The 26,658-nt window shown below is 35.0% G+C and overlaps 1 protein-coding gene across 6 annotated transcripts in view; it reads left to right on the top strand.

Annotated features, from left to right (window-relative positions):
• WDR7 (WD repeat domain 7) overlaps nt 1-26,658 on the top strand; it is a 354,125-nt gene that overhangs the window by 122,192 nt on the left and 205,275 nt on the right. The window lies entirely within an intron of this gene.

The raw sequence follows: 26,658 nt of genomic DNA, 5'->3' as shown, positions 1-26,658 counted from the left end.
AAGATAAAGGATGCCTGGGTGGCTCATTCATTTAAGTGTCTGCCTTTGATTCAGGTCATGATCTCAGGGTTCTGGGATAGAGCCCTTACTGGGGCTCCCTGCTCAGTGGGGAGTCTGCTTCTCCCTCTCCTGCTGCCCCTGCCCTCACTTGTCTCATGCTCTGTCAAGTAAATAAATAAAATCTTAAAAAAAAAAAAAAAATTAAAGTGAAAATAAGGGAATCCTTGAATTCTTTGCATTCATTTCCAAATCTATATGGTTTGGAATTTGGTTTAAAAAAATATATCTAGGGCAGCCCTGGTGGCTCAGCGGTTTAGTGCCGCCTTCAGCCCGGGGGGGTGATCCTGGAGACCTGGGAACGGGTCCCATGTCAGGTTCCCTGCATGGAGCCTGCTTCTCCCTCTGCCTGTGTCTCTGCCTCTCTGTCCTTCTGTGTGTCTTGTGAATAAATACATAAATAATAATCTTAAAGAAAATAAAAAATAAAAAAATATATCTAAATACTCTGATGGACTGACCCCTTATAAAATTAATCCTCAATAAGAAAATCTTACCATGTTTAACAGTAGCATTTGTCTTTTTGGCATGATTATGCTTGTGGATGCCAACTTGTAGACCGTGATCTGATGATGGGCAAGTGTAGTATAAAGCAGATAATTTCCATGTTGAAGTTGGAATTCTGGATCCTTAAGTGGTAAATATTGGGTAGAGTTAGAACAATGTACTATTGGAAAAGAAAATTAGCAAGGTTTTGATGGACAGATCTTTCAAAAGAATATAATTTGAATGGATTGGGAAAGGCTTGAGAAAATTTGTTGAAGTGCTTGAGGCTTTTTTGCAGAATCAAACCTTAGTGATCCTGCTGCTAGGTTAGATGGTCATTAAAAAAAAGTTGTATTATGCTATTGTAGTTTTTTCTTTTTAGAAAAATATACTTCATCCCAATTCGTTTGATTATTCTTCTAACAAAGAATTCAGAATTAAAGTTTTAAACTGTTTTATTGAGTATATGGTAAAATCAATTTTACTTTTTAAGTTAAATTCTCAATGAAACTTAAAACTTTTTACTATTGAAAATTTGGTCTAGATTTTAGATGGATTCATTTTATTTTATTTATTTTTTTAAAGATTTATTTATTTATTTGTTTATTTATTTATTCAGAGAGAGAGAGAGAGAGAGAGAGGCAGAGACACAGGCAGAGGAAGAAGCAGGCTCCATGCAGGGAGCCCGACATGGGACTTGATCCCAGGTCTCCAGGATCACACCCCAGGCTGCAGGCGGCGCTAAACCGCTGCGCCACCGGGCTGCCCTAGATGGATTTGTTTTAAATGATTTTTGCCAATAGCAAATTCTTGGTAAGAAGATACTATACATGTCAAGACAATACATGATTATACAATAAGGATATGAAAACAAGATTCAGAAAGGACTATAATTGTTATACCTGGTAGCAGTCTCCCAAGTGTTTGTCATTGGTGACTCTAGTGGTTGTTTATAGGTGTATATGACCTTGGACACTCAATGTTTCTCAGCTTCACTTTATCACAGATGAAATAAATATGGTAGACTGTAGGGTTATTCTGACTTTGGAATAAGGTAATTTTTGGTAAGCACATGGAACAATGCCTAGGCTGTGGTAAGCACTTTATGTTAAATACATTCATAATCTGTAAAAATGCAAATATGGGTTTTACATATAACCATAGCATCACACATTAACAACTCTAATTAAAATTCTTTAGTCTGTGTAGGTTACAGAATTTCCTGAGATAATACTGATTTTTGTTTGCTTACTGGGAGTTTTTCCATTTTAATAAAAGGAAATTTAAAAACCAGAGTCTTTAAACATGGACTCTGAAAGGTATTAGGCTTAAAGTTCTTAAATGTGCATAGGTTTTAATATCTTCTACAATGTAAAAAAAATGCTTGAAGGCATAAGACTAGGATGAAGAAAGCTTTGCTTTTGAGTATTTGAAGAACTTTGAACAGTGCTATTTGTTTAGTCACTTGTGGCTCTTAGCTTCATCATATTCTGAAAAACAGAATTAGCTCATCAGTTCATCATAACCTTATTGAATAAAGGATACTCTCAATTTAAGGACAAACTATGAGTAAAATATTGAAGACTAGATTGAAGGTGAAACAATAGCAAATCATTAGAGATCCTTTTGAAAGGACAACACTGCTATGAAAGTATAAGAAACTGTTTCAGGACACTGTTACTTAAAATGGACCACAGTGGGAAAGTGGACTGAAGTAGAATAAGTAGCTGGGAAGTTACTACAGAGGGGATGTAGGACCCAGGCCTGAATGTAGATAGAGTGGAATGAAAGGTATTTCTCAGGCTTGATTATAGATTACATGTAAAAGCTTTAGGAAAACACCAAAGATGTGTACAGCATTGTATTCTTGACAGTTTGGAAAGAAAGGAATCATCAGCAATGGTGGTGAATGCCGTTTTATTTGATTTCTTCCTGGAAAGAAGGGAATGAGTTAGCTACAAGTTAAAGGTGTAATGTGGTCTCAGATTACTCCCTGAAGCAATGATGAAAATGTATATGTTGCTAGATGAGAGGTCTATTAGAGGGCCCAGAGAGGATACAGTATAAGTAAAATAATGACAATACCTACCATTAATTGAACACTCTCTCTGTCAGGCTTTTGCTAAGTGCCTGGTCTGTGTTATTTCATTAAGCCACTGCAATAAGCCTGTAAAGTAGGCACTAGTGTCACTACCCTCTCCCCTTTCCCCCCCAGATGAGTTAGTTGAGGCCAAGAGAGATTAAAGAACTTTCTTAAGGTCCCCTCAATTACTAAGTGACTGTCAGACTACAACACTTATTTTCTTAACCACCATTTATTCCGTCTTGCTTCCTCCAGCATACTTAGATCTTAAAATGGTGTTGGGGGTAGAGGAATGAGTAGATATTTGAGCTAATCCTGTTTTCACACAATGTCATTTCTTCGCCGTATTAAATTTAACAGCAACACGTTGGAGCAGAAATGTGTAACTGTAAGAAAATTACTCTTGTAAGAAAATGGTTCTTGTCATTGTTTATTTTTTTAAAAATATTTTATTTATTTATTCATGAGAGACAGAGAGAGGGGCAGAGACATACGTGCAGAGAGAAGCAGGCTCCATTCAGGGAGCCCGATGTGGGACTCAATCCTGGGACTCCAAGATCCCGCTCTGGGGCAAAGGCAGAGGCTCAACCTCTGAGCCACCCAGGCATCCCCTCTTGTCATTGTTTAAGTAAACATGAACTAGGTTGTTCTTGGGTCAGATTTAAACCTTTCTATTTGTATAACATAATGTCCCTGGCATTTAGTTATAGTATCTTGGAGTACCTTATAAATTAACTGGATGTTGGCTTACTTAAAATTTTAATCTTATCATTTCCTGTTACTGTATTTTAGTGAAAGAATAAACATCCATCTACACATAACTAAAAGAGTTTACACTAAGAACTCTTTCTATAGTATGTTAATCTATCCTGGAACTTTTACATTGCCTGAGTAAAATTAGTTTTAGTTTGCTTTACTGAGAGCTTTCTACTTTAATAAAAGAATGTCAAACTGAAGGAGTAAGGATTCTGAATGTGTGAAAGGAGAAGAAAGCATACAACAAATAAGAAATGACCACATAGGGCTATTGAACAGATTTGCTGTCCAAAGGGATCAAAAGGTTATGGAGCCAGCTGGTGGACAGCCCACACCTGCCATAACGTGCTTGTAGTGGAATCGCTTCTACCATGGTCATTAAATGTTTGAAGAGATGATTATCGTAGCAAGTTAACAGCATAAAACATTCTCTTAGGAACTTAAAACTCATTTTCAGCATAGGAATCTTCTTAGTAAATTAGGTAAAATATTAAGCACTATGTTAAATACACCATTCATCAGATATTTTCTAACAATTTAATCCGCCTAAGCATTTAAACATGTGCAGTAATTGCCTAAGCAATATTGACAGCTCCTAAGTTACGACTGAGCTTGATCTAAGAGTCCCTTTGTTAGATATTTGAGACTCAGAAAATGCTTTTGCTTGAGGAGCAGAATGCCCTCCTAGGCTGATGGGGTGTGATAGCCCTTCATCGTAGGCATCTGGAACCTGAGGTTTAAAGTACCTTCCTCTGACTTCACAGCCAGTAGGTGAGCTGGGGCTAGGATGATGACTCAAGTCAACTGATCCTACTGACTGGGGTCTTCTGGAATTTTATTTAGATACATTATGTAATAAAAGCCTTTTGTGGGTTTGTCTGAGAGCCTAAGGAAAACAATGGGCCAGAAGCCAGGTTGCTTTTCTTAGGACTGTAAAGAGCAGTCCTGAGTAAAATAAAGGAGAAGCTTCCTGTACAGCATCCGGCACGGCGTATTATACGCGTAGTGAATGTTGGCTAACTGTCCCCTTGCCTTTGCTGTGCTGGTATCTGCAGTTCTGTTCTCCTTATTGTCACTGCCTCAGAGTTCACTTAAATTTATATTGCTCAGAGATTCTGGCAGTAGACCAGAAATCACTAGGGAGGAAAAAGGAGCAATAGTCTGCCTTAACTGAAAAGCCGGTTCACAAATTTTCTTAAAAACCAAGTCCTCTTGGAGTGATATGAGAATTTTGCTTCAGGTAATGGAGTTCTATCCCAGAACATGTTAGGAAAACATTTTATTCCTTACAAATGCAGGTCGTATGTAAACTTTTGATGCCTAATTTCTGATAGAAAATTTGAGGATAGATGCATTGTGATTCTTACTGTAATGGTAACAGGACTAGAATTATAAATATTGCATACATTCTTATGATAGTGACTTATATAAATAGTGTAAATGTTTTCTGAGTCACCGTCTTTCTCATGTATTTATAATCACTTTTATGTTACAAAATACTTTTTAGAAATTCTTTGGACTATTTTTACCAAGGAAGGGTTAATTTTATTTTGTGAAATGTGTTATAATTCAGATGAAAATGAAATGTTTAAGTTGTCTCAGATTTATTTTGAAGGGAAGATGTTTTGTAGAACCGACTTATATATTTCTTTTTGTGACATTCTACATGTAGCATTTTGATAATTGACTTTTTTATGAGGTCAGGCTCCTGCTAGTTTATGAAATATACCCGCGCTTGCCCTTCATTCCAGGCAGTGACTACTCGGAGGTAAATGCTGATGGTTCCTGATTTCGTTTGGCCTGTGATGCAGAGTGACCTTACAGGGCATAAGGTCACAAGCGTAATTATTTCTCGAACGTTGTATTCTGCTTGCGCACTGTGGCTCATCTTCTCCTTTAATTTCAGAAACATTAAACACATAAAAGTTACTACCATTGTATAAATCAAAATCTCTTCTAAAGAGGGTGCTATTGTAATTTTATGCAGTTATGACCAATGTAGTATTAATTTGCAAATTTATCATCTCAGATATTGATAGAAGGATGTATAACACATCGTGTTTAATATGTATTGATGTCATCAGAAAGAACAATCCTTTGTTCTTATCGAGTCCCTGCCTTTTTAGCTTCCTTTTGTGCTAAGGTTACCAGGGTTAGGCTCCTCTTTTTTATCCCCCTTGGAAACAGAATAGGATTTCTTTGTTCAGTGAAAGACACTCCTAGTAAATGTTTTGGGTTTGACTTTCAACAAGCCACACTGTAGTACCTATTTTAACCTGGAATTGAAGTCACTTTCTGATGATTATAAGGTAGTGGTCATTCTGAGCACAAATATGGACGGACCAACAATATACAAGAAGGTAAGATGGAACTATATATTATAGAGGTAGTGGATAAGTCTCTTGTAGCTAGAAAAATTTAAATATTAATGCCTTCTGTGTTAGGCAGATATTTTCAGGGTTTGCTGGGCAAAGGATGGGGAAAGGCTAGGAACGGGGTTTGCTAAATATGATTTAAGTGAGTCCCCCCCCCACCCCCCAAAAGGCCTTAATCAACACAGAATTCCTTCCTTCTTTCTTTTGTATATATGCTTCAGTTATTTGGAACTCTCTAACAGCTTTCTCAGGGATGATTTTCTAGATAACTGAGTGTTTAAAAGTTACTAAATGCTTGGATTTCTGAAAAATGTTAACCCTTCCTGTTGAAATATTTCAAAATATCTCTGGCTTTTTAAACATCTCCTCGATAGCCAGTTGCTGTTTTGGTCCATGCTGTAAAATTACCATCATTTGCTTATTGAAGAGTGCAGACCTGTTTATCTAAACATAAAAGGGCCCAGACTGAAATGCCTCTCACGTTTCTTATTTTTAAAAGATAACTTTCCTTCTTCCTCTTTTTATTGTCTAGGAATTGTTACCAGTTTTTGCTGGTGGGCTGTTGTGTCTCACCCCTAGGAGCTTCTGCCCCTGGTTTCTAATTTATTGTTATCAGTGTTTCGGGAGTGTGGACGCCAGGCAGCCAAACTTATTGGAGTTAAATATAAAATAAGAGTAAATTGGCTAAGAATAAGAGCTCTCTGATGGGAAACAAATCCCTGAGCTTTAGTGTAAGCACTTTGTGGTGTTTCTCTTGGCTCCTCACATTGTGCTTACTTGACTACTTTCTCAGGTCTTTTGTTGCATTCTGAGTGTATCTTTCTTTTTCAGAAGAAATATTCTAATTAAATTTGGGGAAAGAAAGGGAAAATCATTTGGTTGCTCACAAAGAACAAAGAATTCTAAAATAGTCCTTGTGTAATTAATGCCTACTTTGCGCATCCGCTGAAACGAAAGGATGATGTTTCCTCAGAAATATCTGTGGTTGTTACCTTGTCATGTTCACAGAGCCGGTTGGAAGTGATTGTGCATTGTCATTAAGAAGGGAAAGTATTAAATTATGACTAAGTGATCTATCGAAAAAGTACTTGATGTTCTGTGGAAATTTTTGTATTGAGAGGCAGAAGGGTTTGTCCTAAGACAAACTATTATGCAAAGTGCGCTATATCTATGCGTATCTGTTTGCAGTGTTAAGTCGGGACCTAAGGGATTTGTTTCTCTTTTTTCTTCTAGAGTGTCAGAGCTATGGGGCTTAAGTGTAAGCACTCTAAACTCATCATGTATTTAACAGCACAAAACTGTCTGTACTTATCTGTATTTGGCTACTAACCTAATAGAAAACAAAATTTCCTCTTAGTAACAACTATTTCAAGGAAAATCCTTTAGTTCCATGTGACTTGAGTTCTTGGAGGTGATATGTAATATCCTTACAATTTTCCTTAAATCCTTTACAAGTCTTGGAAATTAGGGTAGTAAAATGGCAAATTAAAAATGAAAGCATTACTGGATCAATTGGCTATTTGGACTTTACCTCTAAGTAAACAGAACTCTGTTATCAGGTAATGCTGTAGGTTAGGAACTCCACAGGAACTTTATGCTGCTAGGAAAGTCCTCTGTATGCTAATGTAGCCAGCAACCTGGTTTCCAGTTAACTGGGAGCCCCAGGACAGCCTCCAGCCTGTGGAACAAAGCCAGAGTGAGTGTAAGGAAATTGAGTTAATTTCTTCCTTGCATAAATAACAGGAATTGGGGGTTTGCATTAAGTGTGGCACTCCTTGCCCTCTTCTTTGTCTCATCCCACTGGCCGCTGTAGAAAAGCTTCTGGAGCCCAAAGGATTTGCAATAAGTTTTAGTCATTTTCTCACACCCCTTTCTTTCTTTTTCTCTCTCACGAGTCTGTCTCCTCCTCCTCCTCCCTTCAGTGCGGAAATTGGTTACCTCTCCTGGAGTTGCAGTTGGTAGCAAGACCCCTAGGAGGCATGGCTGACTTTCTTTGGGGTATTTGTGCACTCACTACCTGCTTTAAGGAGTCAAAGGCTCTTAAGCCTATGAAGACTACTTTATAAAAGAGAAACTCATTGAACCTGTGACACACTGTTAAAAAAAAGATGGTGTTCAAATTGAAATGCCTGATATACCTTTAGCTGAGTTTCTAGTGGCCTTTGCTATAATAAATGACCTAATATTAGTTGCTGTGAAGAGTATGATATTGATTTGTGCCATTAGTCTCTTGCTGATTTGCTGAGGAACAAAAAATTTATAATGCTAATGGAAATAAAGTACTTTACAAAACACTGCCCATGAATACCGGAACATGTCTTTGTAATAGAACTAGTGTCTAGTAAGCTTTCAAATATAAATTTTCCTTATTCTAGTACAGATTATGCCTGTAGAGGAGCTCAGAGTCCTGTTCAATTTGTTTTTACAGAACAAAAAGCAGAGTTGATTACCCTATGATGTTTTAAATTCCAGTCACCTAATGTGCATGCACAAATCCAATTTTGATTGGATTGTGAGACATTTATAATTTTATGCCGTATTTCTAATTTTATTATCTCTTTATATTGACTGAATATTATATGTAAGCGCGTTGTTTTAATATTTTAGTTCGAAGCTTTGTTGTGATCTGCATGTAACAGAATAGTTTATAGTTTGGAAGGAAACTAATTTAGGTATTGCAAGAAAATTATGTGAACTTATTTTACCTGTGATATTTTGATTTTAATAGCTAATTGTAGATTTTGTTAGATTAGAAGTGTTGCCTTTAAGTTCTGGGATTAAAATGATCAAAGTATATTAAAATGTCTGCTAAATCCATTCTTCCCTTCCTTTTCCTGCTTTTTTTGGGGGGGAAGTATGGTATTTTATATTTTATTTTTTTTTTAATATTGTCCTAATGATTTATTATTTTTGCTATCTATTTTTTGTTAAGCAGATTTTGATACAAGTAAGTGTTTTAATATTTATAAATGGTTTTATTGTGCATGACATTTGCAGACTTGGTTAATATTTTAGCACTTCTAGTACACAAACATAAAGAAAAAAATTTTTGTTTTATTGGTTTGAGCACCCGAATTGACCCCAGCAAGATTGAGATTGATCTGGTTTCTTTCAGCCTGTTAAATGCCAATCCAGTCATCTGTAACAATACTTAGTATTTTTGTAATTTTTCTGTACATATTTTCTGTGTTTGTTCTATACAACTTACCCATCACTTGAAAAGGTTTGCCTTGCTTGATTTAGAGATGAAAACAGCTGCAACCACCAATTTTATTGCTTGTTGTTTTAAAAAATTGTTGCTTATAGTTAGTGTCTGCGCTGTAATCACAGTTCTGTTTCTCGAAGCCTTATGAAAGGACTTTACATTTTACTGAGAAATGATGATGAGACTTCTGTCTGAAGTATGTACTTGTACTAAAGAACACTCAGCTGTAGGGAATGGAAATGGAAGGGATGGGCATTGTTCGTACTACACAAGTATTCCTGCTGATTTTAAGATGTCTAATTAAATAATATCCCTCTAATAGTTAAACAATATTAAATTCTGGCATAGCTCATGGGGGCAGAGACATAAATTAGCTTATTCTTGAGACATTTTTCTATCTCACATGTGAAGTGAAGAAGGCTTTTTCTTTATTCTCTGCTAGAGGGTGGCTGGCTGGTCTTACTCCGGTTTGGCTTGGTTTTGATTTTTGCTTGTTTGCTCTTTCCCCTAAAGCAAAGCTTAGTCTTCAGAACAAATAATATCAAAGTCAGAGGAAGTGAACTAGAAATGAATTCTCTCACCTGAATTCTGGGTGAGAGGTAGAAGATTGAGCATTTGTAGTCTTAACCTGAAGCATTGTGGTGCTTCTTAAAACATATCTATGTAGGGTTTTAAGTGACCACATAATCTCAGATGTGACCTATTTTAAGATGTGTTCAGGATTCCAAGACCATCTCAAGATTTCCCTGTATAGAAGTTGGTTGAGCACTTGGAAGCTGGAAGCCTTTCCCATTCCTTTCATCACCTGCCACTGCTGTAGAGAAGAGATTCCAGCGTAGTGATTCTCAGATGGAAGGGTGAGAGACAGGAGAGGTGAAATTCAAAAGGTGATTATCCCAAACATTACTCTCTCCTCAACTGAGGATCTGTATGCATTCATTTCATAGTTTCTCAGTCAGATGACAATAATTAGGGAGAAAAATACTGTTTTTTCAGATGATTTTTCTAATGACAGATAAGCAAATAATTTACTGAATCAGATTACTAGCTGGGAAGTCCAATGGAAAGGGGTATCAGAAGATCTGGCCCACTGTCCTGCTTCACCCTGTGAGAGCTGTATGAGGGCCAGAGAGATCATAAGCTTCTGTACATCCTTACCTAATTCAGTCACTTTTTATGCAAAAGGAGGGGATTGAACAAATCTATGTTTCTCAAGCTTTTCAGATAGTAAATTTATATATGAAATCTTAACCACAGTCACAGTCTATAAAACAGATAAATAGTTTCTTTAGGCAGTTTAAATCTTCGGTGGGGGATGGTTTAAGTGAAAAAGAAGTAATTTGTACATGGAAACCTTCGTGTTGTTCTCTTGACTGCTGAGGTTCTCCCTAGCACAGCCAAACACTGGTTCACTATCTGTTCTCTAAACGCTTCTAACAAATGACACCCCCATCGTACTCCCCCCCCCCCCCACCATACACAGTGATACAGGGCGGGGTTACAAACTTTCCCTCATATATTGGCAATTCCTAAAATTTGTTATTATGCGGGACAACCTTTAGTTTCTATAGAACTCTTAGGATTCTGTATGGCAACCTGTGAAGAATAGTCTTGCTGCTTCTCCAGCAAATGCTTGGGGTTTCACGGAGCTTCATTGCACTTGTACCTAGGGGAGTGCTAGCATAGTATGTGCTTTCAACATATTGCCTGAAATAGTTGTCTCCTGGAAGCACAGAAATAATTTTGAATATACTACATTAATGTTTGATTCGTACTTTATTATTTTGATTTAAAATGTGCTAATCTTTCAGATATGATTGGCCAACTGTCTGGTTTTAGAACGTATCTGTATAATGTGAGTATGGATTTATATATATTCAGTCATCTTTTTTTTTTTTTTCAGTCATCTTTTAATAGCCGTGATCTGCTTGACAAACCTCTATGGTAATCACTTTTTGCCCATGTCCCTTAATGAATAGTCATTGGATGAGGCTCAGTATGTTAATTTAGATAGCCTTTTTCCCCTCCCCCAGGCATAAATGCAGTAATGTTTCTATATGAGTGTATGTAATCAGTAAATTTACTTGTATACCTTCTTAAGCATGTTATTTGAGTTTTGATTTTTTTTCATTCATGCTGAATATTTAAAGACCCATTTACAAGAGATTTTGTTTTAGATTGAATTTTTGGTTAAGGAATTCTTATGTAATTCTTTACATTCTTGCCTTTTTAATTTAATTTTATTTTTTAAAAAACATTGGCTCCACATGGCCTGTGGCCCTGTGACTTGCATGGGATGATCATGATGCACAACAGGAATATTCATTCTTGAAGTTAACCATTCAGTCATATGAGCAGGATAACAGAGATGAGTTTTTTGTTCGCTTTTAGCCAAAGCATATTTAAATGCTTCTTAAAAGCAGGCTTACCATTTTCCTTTTTTTTTTAATTATGTGCCTAGAATCTTTAGTTGAGTGGTAGAGGGGAGAAAATACATCAAATAGGGATTGTTTTAAAGGAATTGTATTAACCTTTACCACTAATCAGTAAATCTTTTTTTCTTAATTCCTCTTGGAATCGCTGCCTAGAGATGTCATGATGGGTTGTGAAATGATCTGTTTGAATGCCAAGCATAACTTTATTGATTAGTTTTGGATAAAATATATATGTGTTTTCCTATTCAGTATTAAAAACTTTGTAGTTTGGAATATTTCAAACATGCATAAAAGTTGAGAGTAATATAATGAACCTCCGTATACCTGGTGCCTAGCTTCAACAGTTACTAACTCATGGACAGTCTTCTTTTATCTGTACCCCTCCAAACACTTGTCCCCCCATTTTAAACAGTTCTCAGATACAATATCCCCTTATCTGTAAATATCTCAGTTTGTATCTTAAAAGTAAGGGCTAGGGCAGCCCAGGTGGCTCAGCCATTTAGTGCCGCCTTCAGTCCAGGGCCTGATCCTGCAGTCCCGGCCGGGATCGAGTCCCACATCGGGCTCCCTGCATATGGAGCCTGCTTCTCCCTCTGCCTGTGTCTCTGCCTTTCTCTCTCTCTCTCTCTCTCTCTCTCTCTCTCTCTGTGTCTCTCATGAATAAATAAAGAAAATCTTAAAAAAAATAAAAATAAAAGCAAGGGCTCTTTTTATATATGTGTATACACACACACACACGAATGCAATACCATTAGAATGCCAAAAATAATTAAAACATATTTCTTAATATTATCTGATAACTCAGTATTTGTACTTCCCTCGTAGTCTCATAATTGCTTTTTTACAATTCATTTGTTTTAGGGTCAAATAAAAGTCCATATATTGCAGTAGTTGGTTTATATGTCGTTTATATTTCTTTTAATTCATTGGATTCCTAACAAACAATCCATCTATCTACTTGTCTCTGGCCACCTCTTTCCTGTGCTCGTCCTCGTGATATGTTTGTGGTATAAATTGGAAGTTTGTATTATTTTCATTAAAGTTTGTACTTTGTTTTCATTAGAGTGATGAATCCCGATTTTCTGAATTCTAACATGCCTTTTTCATTTGTTAGCCAGAGTACTTCTGTAAGGAGAATTTTACGCCCTTAACTGGTTGATACCCCGAGCTTCCCTTCAGGAATGACAGGATAAATGCTTGAGGTGATTTGTTTTATTTTTTAGCAGTATTATGAATTCATGGAGTGAAACATATTTATGTTGTGATCCATTTAGTTATTTTTTTAACGAGTATTCGAATTTTTCTGTCTTTGGTCATTGGGAGCCTCTGTAGTTAACTTCCGAATCCTTTTGAGTTGACCACAGTACTCTTTATGGGTGACTTGCTGATAGGATTTCTAGATTCACTGTGTGCATTTCCTGACTCATACTTGAGTCAGCATGTAGGAGCCCTCATCCTTTTAGTGGGAAATGGTATTTTAACTCACAAACTGAGTGCTAGAGGTGCTCTTTGCTATTTGGTCATTCTGGTGGACATATCTACGTATTTCTGTTTGGATTTAAAATGTATATAATATCATGAGTGTATATTGATACTTCCTATTAAATTTAGTATTACAGATTTTTTACTTAATTTCTTAAGGTTACACCTGTGTCTACTTACCCAGTTTTTACAATATAGTCTCTAGATGACGTCTGTGTAATCATTAATCTGCTTTTCCTCCACAGTAAGCACACAGCAGTTCAGAATATTGTCAGCACTACCACAATATGGTTACCATAAACATTGTGTGGTGTTTTTATATTTATTTTGCAGTTCTTTTCCCTAGTGTGTAATTCATTAAAGATGAATAGATGAATTATGCTGATTATACTATCCATGTGATACACATTTAGGTTCATTTGTTTCATTTCATTTTCAATTATTTATTTTTTACTTTCAATTTTATTTTATTTTGGTTTTTCAAATATTTATGTCTTTCAAGAATGTTTTCTAGTCTTAATTATATAGGTCAATTTTTAGGTTGACTTTTTAAAAAAATGTATTTTTTATGGCGATATGAAACATTTTCTTAATTCCCAAGTCAAAGAACAAAATACATTCAGAGAAATTTAGCTTCTTTTCTTTCCTTTGCCCTTTATTCTATTTCCTTTCTTTCTGAAGATAGTCATTTCATTTTAGTGTAGGGGTTATTCTCCTTACCTCCCATTTGTAGTATTTATAATTATGATAAAATAAATAGGACATAAATTTACCATCTTGACCATTTCCAAGTGTGCAATTCAGTAGTGTTTAATATGTTTACATTGTTGTGAAACCAATTGCTAGAACATCTACATCTTGTGAGAGTGAAACGGAAACTCCCCATCTCTCCCCCACCCCATTCTCTTTCTGTCTCTGAGGTTGACCACTCTGATACATCATACGGCCTGAATCATACAGTATTTGTGCCTGTCCTATTTCACTTAGCATAGTATCCTCCAGGTTCAACCATGTTATAGCAATTGTCAGAATTGCTTTCCATTTTAAGGCTGAATAATACTCCATTTTATGTACAGACCACATTTTGTTTATCCACTTATCTGTCAGTGGTCACTTAGGTCACTTCTTCCACCTGTTTACAAATGATCCTGTTATAAACATGAGAGCACAGGTACTTTTTCAAGACCTTGTTTTCATTTTTTTCTGGGATATATACCCAGAAATGGAATTCCTGAATCATATGGTAATTCAGTTTTTAATTTTTTTTGAGAAACTACCATGCTGTTTTTCACAGCAGCTGCATCCTTTTACATTCCTATCACAGTACACAGGGTTCCAATTTGTCCACATCCTCACCAACACTTGTAGTTTTTTGTTTTACTGATAGGAGCCATCTTGAGAGGTGTGAAATACTGTCTCTTTGTGGTTTTGGTTTGCATTTTCCTGATAATTAGTGATGTTGACTATCTTTTCATATGCTTGCTGACCATTTGTATGTCTTCTTTGGAGAAATATCTGTTTAAGTCCTTTGTCAATTTTTGATTAGATTATTTGTGTTTACTGTTGTTGAGTTGTGGGAGGTCCTTACGTAGCCTGAACATTAACCCCTTATTAGATAAATGGTTTATAATTATTATCTCCCATTTTATCGGTTGCCTTTTTACTGTGTTGATTGTGTTCTTTGACACATAGAAGTTTTTAAGTTTGATATAGTCCAATTTATTTTTACTTGCCTGTTTTTTTGTGTGTCCTAAGAAATTACTATCAAATCCAATATCATGAAGCTTTCCTTGTAGGTTTTCTCTAAAAATTTCGTAGTTTTGGGTATTATATTTAGGCCATCGAACCGTTTCGAGTTACTTTTTTATGTGGGGTAAGGGTCAGTTTCATTCTTTTGCACGTAGATATTCAGATCTCCCATCAGCTTTTATTGAAAAGACTCTTCTTCTTCACTTTTTTAACATAAGCAAATACATATATTTATCCATATACCCCCTTTCCTAAATGATGACGTACTTACACATATCTTCACCTGTGTTTTCTCACTTAAGAACATATCGTGGAGATCATGTACTAGGGACATCTCCTCTTCCTCTTATTGGTTGTGTGGTATTCCATTTTGTGGGCAGATCATGTTTTTTCCAACAAGTTTCCTACTGATGGATATTTAGGTTGTTTCCAATTTTTTTATATTATGGATAGGGCTGCTGTGAATAGACTTGTGTATATGTCTTTTCATTTGTTGACAGTATATCTTGGATACATTTCAAAAGGTGGGATTGCTGAGTCCAAGTATAAATGTATGTCTAGTTTTGTCAGAGATTGCCAAGTTATTTGCCATAGGAATTGTACCATTTTGCATTCTTAGCAACTATGTATATGATGACCTGTTTCTTTACATCATTTCCAATAGAGCATATGTCATACTTTTGGAATTTTGTCACTCAGATAAATAAGAAATGAAATTGTCTTATTTTGTATTTTTCTTGTTAGGAATGGGTTTTGCATCTTTTCACCTAAGTATCTTTTGTAATTCTTTGAAACTAACAGTTCATATCTCTGGCTTACTTTTATATGGGATGGTTTGATTAAACCTTTATCTATCTATAAGGTTCAGATGTTTTTTGGTTATTTTTCTTCTTATTATGCTTATGTGTTTCTTATTTTTCTCACAACCCAATTACTGACCCTTTTTGTCTTATAGTTTCATGATTTTATGACAAAATTTTGGGAGTTTACCTTGCTGTAGGAATTCTCCATATTTTCCATCATTTCCAGTATTGTTCCTCATACATGTCAGTTGAAATTGGTCCTGCTCAATGGTGTGAAGAATGGATATTATCTTTCCCTAGATAGCTATATACTTCTCCAGAGCACTTACTATACACTAAGTTTCTGTAGTTTTGTCTATCTTCTATTTTGTTCCTTTGGCCTGTGGCTAATTTACATTTTCATAGTCATGAAGGTTCTAGCCCCCTTTTTGAAAGTTCTCTTGACTATTGCTTGTTTTTCCAAATGACCTTTATAATCAACTTGTTTAGTTCCAGGAACAGAAAAATGTGATGGTGTTTTTATTGGAATTCTATTTAATTTAGAAACCAACTTAGGGAGAACTGGCATCTTTAAGTTGGATCCCATCCAGGAACATAGTAATGTCTTTTCATTTGTTCAGGTCTACTCTTTTGTTATTTAGGAGATTTTAAATTTCCCTCATATAATTTTGGACATCTGTTATATTTCTGTTTAAGTTGTTAATTTTATTGTTCTTCCATTACACCCTTTAACTGGTTTTTATTTGTATAGAATGCCATTGATGTTTGTTAATTATATAGCCTGATGTATATAATAAGAAAATTATTATATTTTCTTATATATATATATATATATATAAGATATATATATATATTAATTGCGTTTTTCCATTGATTCTTTGGGGTTTCTCAGATATACGTAATCATATTATTTGGAAATAGAGACAATCTTACCTTTTCTTTTTCAATTACTATGCATCTGGCTGCTTTCTTGTATGCAATTGGATTAGCTAATACCTCCAACACAGTGTTAAATAGAAACTATGAATATAACAAAAACTTTATCATGTAATACTTATGAATGTATTTTGAAGGTAAAATTTTTCAGTTTGAAGTTAAAACTACCATTTGGCTAACTCATTGAGTATATTTATAACAAGAATCATACAGATTATAGGATATACTATATAACAATGTACTTTGTAGATATAGAATTAACATTTACAATGTAAATTTACAATGTAAATTTACATTTACATTGTAAATTTAATTAAAATTAAATGTAATTATAATTTGTTATCTATAGTTTTCCCAGTTGGTGGGGTTCATAAGACACCAATACACACAGTACAACTAAAAAAGTCGTCTCTACTTAGGGACTTTACTGGGAGAGTATCTAATTTGATCTCCACTTGAAAATTTCTTTATTACCTCACCATTTAACCCATTTCCCTCTACTCAAATGGTCTCATGACTTTGGGGAAGTGTAAATATTGTTATTTTTATTTAAAAACAGAGTACCTGGAACCACAGATCTATTGACTATACATGGTTACTCAAAACTACTGATTTTAAACTCATCTTTTTTAGAAAATTCAACAAAGACTCAGCTGATATAGAGAGATTTCTACACTGATAATATGGTGGGATTTTACTCAAAGTATGCTAATCTTTCTAAGATTTTATTCTCTACTAAAATACTTTATAGTGTTTTACTACTAAAAATTTGATAGAATTTATCTGGTATGTCCTCTTGCTGGAGGATAGCTTTGTCTCAGTAATTAGATTGAATAATATAAAAGGAGAGAAAAAAAAGAATACTTACTAAATCCATGCAATGTGGCAGATGCTTTATACATTCTCATTAATTTTTTTAGATAAAAGTGTCCTAATGAGTCATCTAGGGTCACTGGGTGGCTTAGTCAGTTAAATGTCTGACTCTTGATTTTGACTCAGGTCATGGTCTCTAGTCAGGAGTTCAAGCCCTGCATCTGGCTCTATGCTAGGTGTGGAAACTGCTTAGGATCCTCTCTCTCTCTCCCTCTCCTTATCCCTGCCCACATGCACATGCATGCTGTCTCTCTCATATAAGTAAAGTGTGCTAATGAGTGATCTAGAAGAAAATACATGGAATGCAAATTAAAAGGTAAAAAGTGAACATCATCTTCAAATTTTCTATTAGAATTGTTTGTTTCAAATGTTTTGTTATTTTGTTTTTAATTATAAAAAGAGGAAAGAAAGAAAACTGCAACTGAACCCCCAAAGATTATATAGTCTTCACTTTGCTTGAACCTAAATAGAATCTTACAGGGAGAAAAAAAATTGTTCTCTACTGGTTTTATTGAAGATAAGTGGAAAACGTAGAGGTTCATTTTCTGATTGGAATTAGTTCCACATAGTTTTAAAAACATAATTGCCGTAAAGCAGATATAAACAGGACATATAGGAAATGAGAAGAAGGAATTCTGATTGAAGACCAAATTCATTAAAATGTTCTCATTTCAAATTTCTTTACCAGGTTGGTGATTATTCTCAGAGTACTGTATCTCTTGATTAGAGTAATAGACTTCCCCATTTCCAAAGAAACTATCCCATCTTGTGGATTCATCAGAATAAAGTTTTATTAATTTATCTAAAAAACATGTCAGCTAAAACATAAAACAGCGTTAGGTCATTTGACCAAATTGCAATGTGCACATACTCAGAGTATGGCATTGTTCCAGATACTGGGAAAAAAAATTTTTTTAACATCCCATTTAATTCAGTAGTCTCCATCTCCACTTGGATGTTTATAGGCACTTCAAACCTATCATCTTTACCAATAAATTCTTTTCTCTGTTTTTCTTCTACCACTTCCTGGCACTGCCATCACTTTTATTATTTATATGTCCCAGGGAAATAAATATACACAATTTTGGAAATGTTTCTATAACCTATTACATGGTGATTGATGGATCAAAGATGACGAAATTTGGCCCATGACTGAAGAACATTTGAAAAGAATGCCAGCCTGATAACATGTCGCTATATATGTATTTATGCTGAAAGAATTAAACTTATTTTTAAGATGTGCTGTGAAACCCTCCAAGGGAAATTAAGTGTTGGGAGGTGGAGTGGTTGCAAAATCAGATATCCTGCATTCTCATGAAAGCCAAGTGGATTTGAATCATTCCTTTAACCTGTCTGGAGCATGGTTATTTTTTGTTGGCATTCTCTGTAAGAGTAGTTGATCTATTTTTGTTAATCCTCTCAAGTTTCTTTAATGATAGGTTTATTTTCAGTGATTCTGGGTTACTTTTCCTGGTGCTTCCCCATTCCTGGCCACCTCCCACCACCAAACCAAGGGGAAAATTTTCAAGGTCTAATCCAGGAGTGACTGCCTAATTTAAAAACATAGTTAAAATTTTGTTTCTATTTGTGGGATTAGGTTAGAAAATGAAAATTTTTATTCTCTGCACAATGTAATTAATTTCTCCACTATCTTAGTCTTCCTCTGACTCATTTTTCATTCTTTTTATAACTTTGTTTGCAAATTAATTCTTTAAAAGCTCTGCCAGAGGCAATGATTGGTGCTCTTTTAGTTAATTCAACTTTCCATCCACTTCTAAATCATTGGTTAGATATGAATAGTCTTTAAAATGAATTGTGAGATTTAATCAGCGTAATGTAGTGGAATAATGATGTGCTTCTATAGATGCATTATGCTCATTACAGTGTATGAATACGTATATCTTCCGCAATTTGATACCATTTTGTCATGTTTCCAGGCTGAAATAAGTACTATATTTCATGTACCTGCTTACTTAGTTTTCTTTGAGCATTACCATTCTACTTCTTTATATTCCACATATGAATATATATTTATATTTTGAGACATAATTTGTATTTCATTGTGATCATGAAGCTACACAACCTTCAAAAAATGAATCTACATACTGTACTCTATACAGTAGTATGTACTTTGCTAAGATCTTGGGGTCAAGGTCCACAGCCTTATTTTTGGTCTCCACATGACCCAGCACCAAGCCCTTGGCAGACACTTCCCTGAGGAATAGACTTTATAATACCAGTGGTTGCTCAGATTATTCCATCATTGGCCGAAGGGAGCTCTCTTAAGTTGGCTTAAGTGTCGATATGATACGGTCTTGTCTTTTTAAAAGTACTTCCTTATTTTCTGGCTTAGAGCACCTCATTCAACTTGTATTTTCCCTGCCCAAATCCTAGACTCAGCTCCTTCCCTGAGGGCACCCTGGTTCCCTGTAATAGAAGTATTAGAAACTAAGATCCTGGTGCTGGGTGTGCTTGTTTTACTTTCGCTGCTGCCAGGTCCTCTCACAGGACAGAACTGGAAGATGTATATGTGCAGACTACTAACACATGTATACCCACACATGTATACCCACATCTGTAATGATTTCTGTATTTGTCTATATACTCAAACTGATATGAATTCACCCTTGTATCTTCCGTTTTAATCCAGTGACACTGGATTCAGTCCTCTTCCATTTAGCTTATGGATAATTTTATTCTCTGAACGTGAGAAAACCGGACTCTCATTATTTACAATAGACTTCCTTGTTTTTTCAACCCTGGTGGATATGAAGAATAATTTAGAATTGCTAACCTGTACCTCTGTGAAAAACCAGTTTACCAACTGGAACACAGGATTTTTGTACAATTCTTTTTGTCTTTAGTTAGCTTCACTGTAAGCAGTGTTTTGGCCTATTTTCCAGCTACCCAGGTCAACTCCTTTTTCCTTTATAGCCTTCAGTGAGGTTATGTCATACATCTATAATATAGTTATATTCATCCTGCAGTTCTTTCTGAGTTCTCTGGTATTCTGGTTAATCCATTATTATTATTATTTTTTCATATGCATGCAGTGAAGTTTACTCTTTGGGTGTATAGGTTTTTGGATTTTGACAAATGAGTAAAGTCAGGTATCTACCATCACAGTACCATACAGAACATTCTTAACACCTTGGAAATTACCTTTTGTAGCCCCTGTGCAATCAGTCCCACCCACCCACCCTTGGCAACCACTAATCTGTTTTCGATCCTTATGGTTTTGCCTTTTCCAAAATACTGCATAAATGAAATCATACAGCATGTAGCCTTTTGGGTTTGTTTTCTTTCACTTAGCAACATATGTTTAAGATTCATGCATACTGTTGCATGGATCAGTAGTTCATTTCTTTTTATTGCTAAATAGTGTACTGTTATATGGATGCACCAGTTTACTCACCTGTTTCTGGACTTCTGGGTTGTTTCCAGATTTTGGTAATTATGAATAAACTGCAATAGTTTTCATGTTCAGGATTTTTCATTATCGTGAGATTTTCTTTCAGGTCAACAAATATCTAGGATTGGAATTGTTAGATCATATGGTAAATGTGAGTGTAATTCTAAAAGAAAAAACAAAACAAAAAAAACCCTGCCTTACTGTTTTTCCAAAGCAGCTGAAACATTTTACATTCCCACTAGCAGCGAGCAGTAGGTATTTCCTGATGCTCTGTATCCTTACCAGAATTTGATGTTGTCAGGTTTCTTTTTCTTTAGCCATTTTATGTTGTGTGTAGTGATATCTCAACTGTGATTTTAATTTGCATTTCCTTAGTAATGATGTCGAGCAAGTTTTCACATGATTATTTTCCATCTTTTTTTAAAACACATATTATCTTAGTGAGTGAGTGGGAGGAGGGACAACTGCCCCTGCCTGACCTCTGGACCCTGTGATCATGACCTGAGCCGAAATCAAGAGTTGGACGCTTACCTGACTGAGCTACCCAAACTCCCCTATTTTCCATCTTTATATCCTCTTTGGTAAAATATCTGATTATGCCTTTTGCCTACCTTATTTTTTTTATTAGGTTGCTTTTTTTCTTACAGTTGAGTCTTAGGAGATCTTTATATATACTAGGTACAAGTCCTTTGACAGATGTGTAATTTTCAAATATTTTCTTTCAGTCTGTGACTTGTCATTTACAGAACAAAAGTTTTTTGTAAAGTCCAATTTATCAGTTTCTTTCATAATTCATGTTTTTGGTATCTAAAAATTCATTGGCAAACCCAAGGCCATGCAGATTTTCTTGTAGAAGCGATACATAGCTTTATATTTATTTATGACTTGGTTTTTATATTGATTTCTCTCTGTAAGTAGCATTCTTTCTTCATCCTTTTAAACACACAATGTATCTTTTAGGTCATTGACTTACTATCTGTACTTAACACATCTTAAGAGTTAGCCTAGTCTTACAAGCTACTTATTTATTTATTTTCTAGACTTAATAGGTCTTACAGGTTTCATCCACCTGAATGTTTTTCTTGTTATCTAAGGAGAACTTAATATTCTCAAATAATGAAGTCAGACCAGCACATCACAATGTTTAGTTATTATTTTGAGTAAGTATTGACATTTCACAAAAGCCTTACAGTATGATCTTATAGCATATTGCTGCCAATTAAGTGTGTCACCCACTAGGATATTAAAACAAGATACCTATGTCTTTATTTTCAAATCCATTAATCATTGTGTGTTAAGACATTAAGAGGTCAAAAGCTTTCCTACTCCTATGTGTATGTAGATACTTGAAAATAACGATTTGGCGGTAACAAGTAATCATAAGATAAGTTGGTTCTTTGAAATGTAAATATTCTGTTCTTGGCTACAAATGGCTTATATTTAAACAGATGTCATATGAGGTCTGGAAATATATCTCTAAAAGCTGGAAAGTGATCCTTAATCAAGTTAAAAATAGATATAAATAAATGGGTTCATCAAAGAGAAAAAAGGTTGAATATTGAATACTGATGGTATTAAAGTACTTCTAGATAAAAATTAAATAAAAATAACAAAGTAATAGTAATATTAATTATGGTGCTATTATTGAGCACTTCTATATCCTAGGTGTTGGGCTAACTTATGCCCCTTAATATTTGTCATTGAATTTAGTAGATAACACACCATGGTGTTTTATCCTGTATTCATTGGCTTGTAAACAAGGATACAAAGCATCTTGGCTAGGTTGCAGAAGTTACTGCTTTTCATTGGTTGCCTCTCTGAGACTGTCTGCCAGTATAGATCAAACTCTCTGCCTTCATAATTTCTTCAAACAGCTACTTCTGGCTCTGCACCAACTGAATTCATAGTCTACTCTGATGATAAGAAACAGAAGTTACAGGGTTATCCTTACCTATCCTAAAATCTCAAATATGAAAGTTTCTTTTATTGTCATTACATAGCTACCAATCCTGGCAATCTTGTGATTATGTTTACTACCTGGTGACCTGTTCTTTCTACATAGCACGATGAAGCTTTAAAGAATAAAAACATACTTCTTTCCTGCTTGATATTTTCTCATGGCACCCTATTTCTCACTGCCTTTAGGCCTGACCTTAAATGTCCTTTTTGCCTAATTTTTGCATCTCCTCACACTTCCTACACTTCTGCTGCCCAGTTCTGTAGAAACATCAGGGTCCTCTAACATTGTCCTGTCTACCCTGGAGTTTTCTTCACTTAGTATCATTCCATGATAAATTCTCATACATACTTCAAGACTCCACTCAAATGCTTCCTCCCCATAAGGTTGTTTTTGACGTGTAGTCTTTTCCTCACTTCTTCCCAAACAGAGTTAATTGATTTTTTTTTTTTAAGATGGACACGGTTTTCACTACGCACTTATAAATCTTTATTTTCCACATGACTATAAGTTTCTCTAGTGTGAAGTCCTTTGTCCCCCCACCTTCATTTTATTCCCTTTGTCCAGCAGAACCATCATTCAAAAAAAAAGTTGATGAGTGAATCTTCCTGGTCGGTCCTTCCCTATATTCAGAGCCCCTTCTCCTTCCAATATGTTTTATGTGAAACAACCTTGATTTTCTCCCCATTTATACTGTATTTTTTAAAAAAAATCTACATCAGTGGTTTTCTTTTTTTTTTTTTTTTTTTTCCAGTGGTGGTCATTCTACAAATGAAACTTTTATAAAATATGTATATGTATGTGCTTGTACACATATACCCACATATTAAAAGGCAAAGATGGGGGGCTAGAGAACTCATGGAGCTCCAAGCAGTATAGTTTTTAAATTATTGGCCTCTGCTTTTGAGTTCTTCCAAATCGTTGTTCACATTGCTTTAAGAGGGATCTTTCTAAAACACAAATAAAATTATTTCTAATGCTTATATTTCTTTAATGAGTCCCATAGGCTCACCTAACATGTGAGGTGCTTGGGAGCGAATGCTATGTCTCTCTCACCTCCATGTCTCAGTGCCTACTCTGGATTAGGTACCCTGTAGCCTGGGTGCTCCATCATTATTTAAAAGAATGGAAGGAACTTTGCATAGTTACCTATCTTCATCATTCTAATGGCTTTGCTTTACTCATACTGGCAGTACCACCAGTTCTCTCATTCAGATCTTTCCCAGTATTCAGGGCCAGGCAAATCTTCCTTATTTTAAAGCTCTCCTTAGCTTTTGCAGCATTCATCAGTTTCCCATTCTTTGGTTTCTAAAGCAGCATGCTGTTATTAAAAAGAACAGCATATTTATTGTACTGTATTTAGTACACTGTGTTATTACCACTTGGTGGTATAACCTCTCTGCCTGGGTAATCCTAGCAGAAGAGTGAAAATTCATAAAAGGTTTCAAAGATAGTTTCTTCTCCACAAGAATATATCTTGCCCAGTTCTAATATACAGAATTCTGCTTATAATTTAGGTTTCTAAATCATTCAAGGTCGTAATTTTAAGTTTATACTTTAGTACAGTTGTGTGTCAAGACAGATTTGCCTTTGTTTCTCAATACGTTGTAGGTTGAACAATAAATCTTTGTTTTATTGTGTCTTCTGAAACCAAAATTGGTGTTGAGTCAGCTCATAGCCTGCAAATCAAACAGAAATCTTTGAAAAAGTACATGCAATGAATTAAAAGTATTAGGTGTGATTTTTACTGTGGATCATTTTCAGGTTCTTGTTGGGAAAGAGGAACAATAAAGCTTTATACTCATATCATTATTCTGCTGATACAATTCCTGTGTTTTCTATTCCTTGTGTATATTTCAGTAAGTGTTTCTTTTGTTGCTTCCAGAATTGTTTATAATTACATTTCGTGTAAGAACAATTTTCTAAAAAAAAAAAAAAAAAAAAAATCAAAATGCCAATAGGAAGAATGTATTTCATTTCCTCAGAAATAACTATCAAAACTCATGTTACCAAATGATTATTATATTCTTATTCAGGCTTGAAGACATTTTGCTTATTTTATCTATATTTTTTCATCTAATTACTTTCTGGCCTTTAATAAACTAGCTTGTTTTTGATAAATTGAAATGATCTCTATTTAGAATAAGGGGTAAATACTCTCAAAATTTCTTATAGGAAGACTTTTCTTTGAGACATCTGTGCTGTTATATTTTATATTTTTGATGTTATTGCAGAAGGAAAAGTGGATACTGTGTCTTTAATGGAAAGCAAAAGGTTATCTTTCTCTGGCCTTTGTGTGTATGTGCTGATGTGGATGTAGGCAGCCAGACAGGCAATGTGTGCAGAGAGACTAGGGAACCCGCTGTGGATCGATAGAAGTGGTGTGAAGTGAATTAATGCGAGGCAGGCCGTCTGTCTGTCATAAGGATTGTGGGGAATGTGGGGCAGTGTGGTCAGTCACTGCAGAGATCTGCTTCCAATAAATTCGAGCCTTCTGCCTGAAAAGAAACTCTAGGTGCACACATACTCCTTTCCTTATTGTTAAATTGTACTTTATTCAAAGTAAATGCTCCTATCAGATTATCGCCTCTGGTATACTTTAATTGGACCACTGGAAAGCCACAGTTGTGAGAAAGTGATGAACTAAATATACCTGCTATTCTTTTAGATCTGTTTTTCACCCTCAGTGCAAATCTATATCACTACGGGAATGAGAAATTGCATTTTTGTTAATATTTATAAATATTGTGGTATATATTTTCTTGAATCCTAACAATGTTATTTATCACTTTCATCCATCCAGTCTTCAATAAAATAATAAAATTATAATGAACTCAAATGGTTTTATATCCCAATATGGATTAAGGTGCTGTATTTTAAATGTTACTCAATTAAAATTTAGTATTTAATCTTTGATTATTAAGTTAATCACATGACACAGATCTTGTGGGTTCGTATTATTTACCCCCTACTCAGATGGCATTAGCCAGGAGGATGAAAAATATTTTGAAGGTAATTTATAAGCCTTTGAAAGAGAAATTTTAGAATAAGGTACCTGATTTTGCTGATGTGGAGAGACAAGTGTTTTATTCCATTGATTTTGAAAACTGTATTCCATATTTACATTTTAAAAATTGTTTTTTCTAAAGTGATTAAAAATACTGCTTACAAATATGAAAGAGTGTGTGTGTGTGGGAGCATGTGTGTTCACATGTATATATGATCTCACAGTGAAAGTGATCTCAGTGTTTAGAATCCAGAAGATATGGAGGTCTTCTCTATCCTCTGTTTCTTACTTCTTGCTCCCAGGTTCAGCGCTACTCTGCCCCTTTCACTGTGGGTCCAAACTTACTCAGACCTGTTTTCTGTTCCATCCCATTCTTCCCTTGTTTTCCTGCCAATTCACAGCATAGGATCCATTTATAGGCACCTATTGTCCAGCAATAATATACATTCATGTATTTTATTTTGTGAAATCTGGATTTAGGGACTAGTTGGTTTTTTAAGTATCTCGTGTCTTTCTATTCTATCTCCTTTGTTATGGTATCTCTTTACTTTATTTCATCATCATCATCTCTTTATTGTACCTTTTTACTGTATATCTTCCCCCAAAGCTTACTACTTAACTCCTATTTTCTTAGTATATTTAAATAACACAATTTGTGTCATGGGACTGAAAGTATTCAGTTCTATTCAAGATGTATTTATGTTCATTATTGCCGCATATTTTGGGGATATTTGGGAAGTAACTAAGTCTTAAATTTTATGGTGTGGTTTGACAAATAAGCTCACTTACATCACATGTATAAGAAAATAGCAAAATACCACCATATAATTAATTGACAACCTTTGTAATCTTTCTTATTAATATGCAAGAAACTGAGGCTTTCCATATGAGTATTTTTAAAAATATTTTATTTATTCATAAGAGACACAGAGAGAGAGGCAGAGACATGGACAGAGGGAGAAGTAGGCTGCTCGCTGGGAGCCTGATGTGGGACTTGATCCCTGGACCTGGGATCACACTCTGAGCTGACAGCAGATACTCA

The sequence above is a fragment of the Canis aureus genome, chromosome 1, assembly GCF_053574225.1.
Source record: "Canis aureus isolate CA01 chromosome 1, VMU_Caureus_v.1.0, whole genome shotgun sequence".
NCBI lineage: Eukaryota > Metazoa > Chordata > Mammalia > Carnivora > Canidae > Canis > Canis aureus.
Note: the sequence above shows the minus strand (reverse complement) of the source record. Positions and strands in the feature narration are given on the sequence as shown.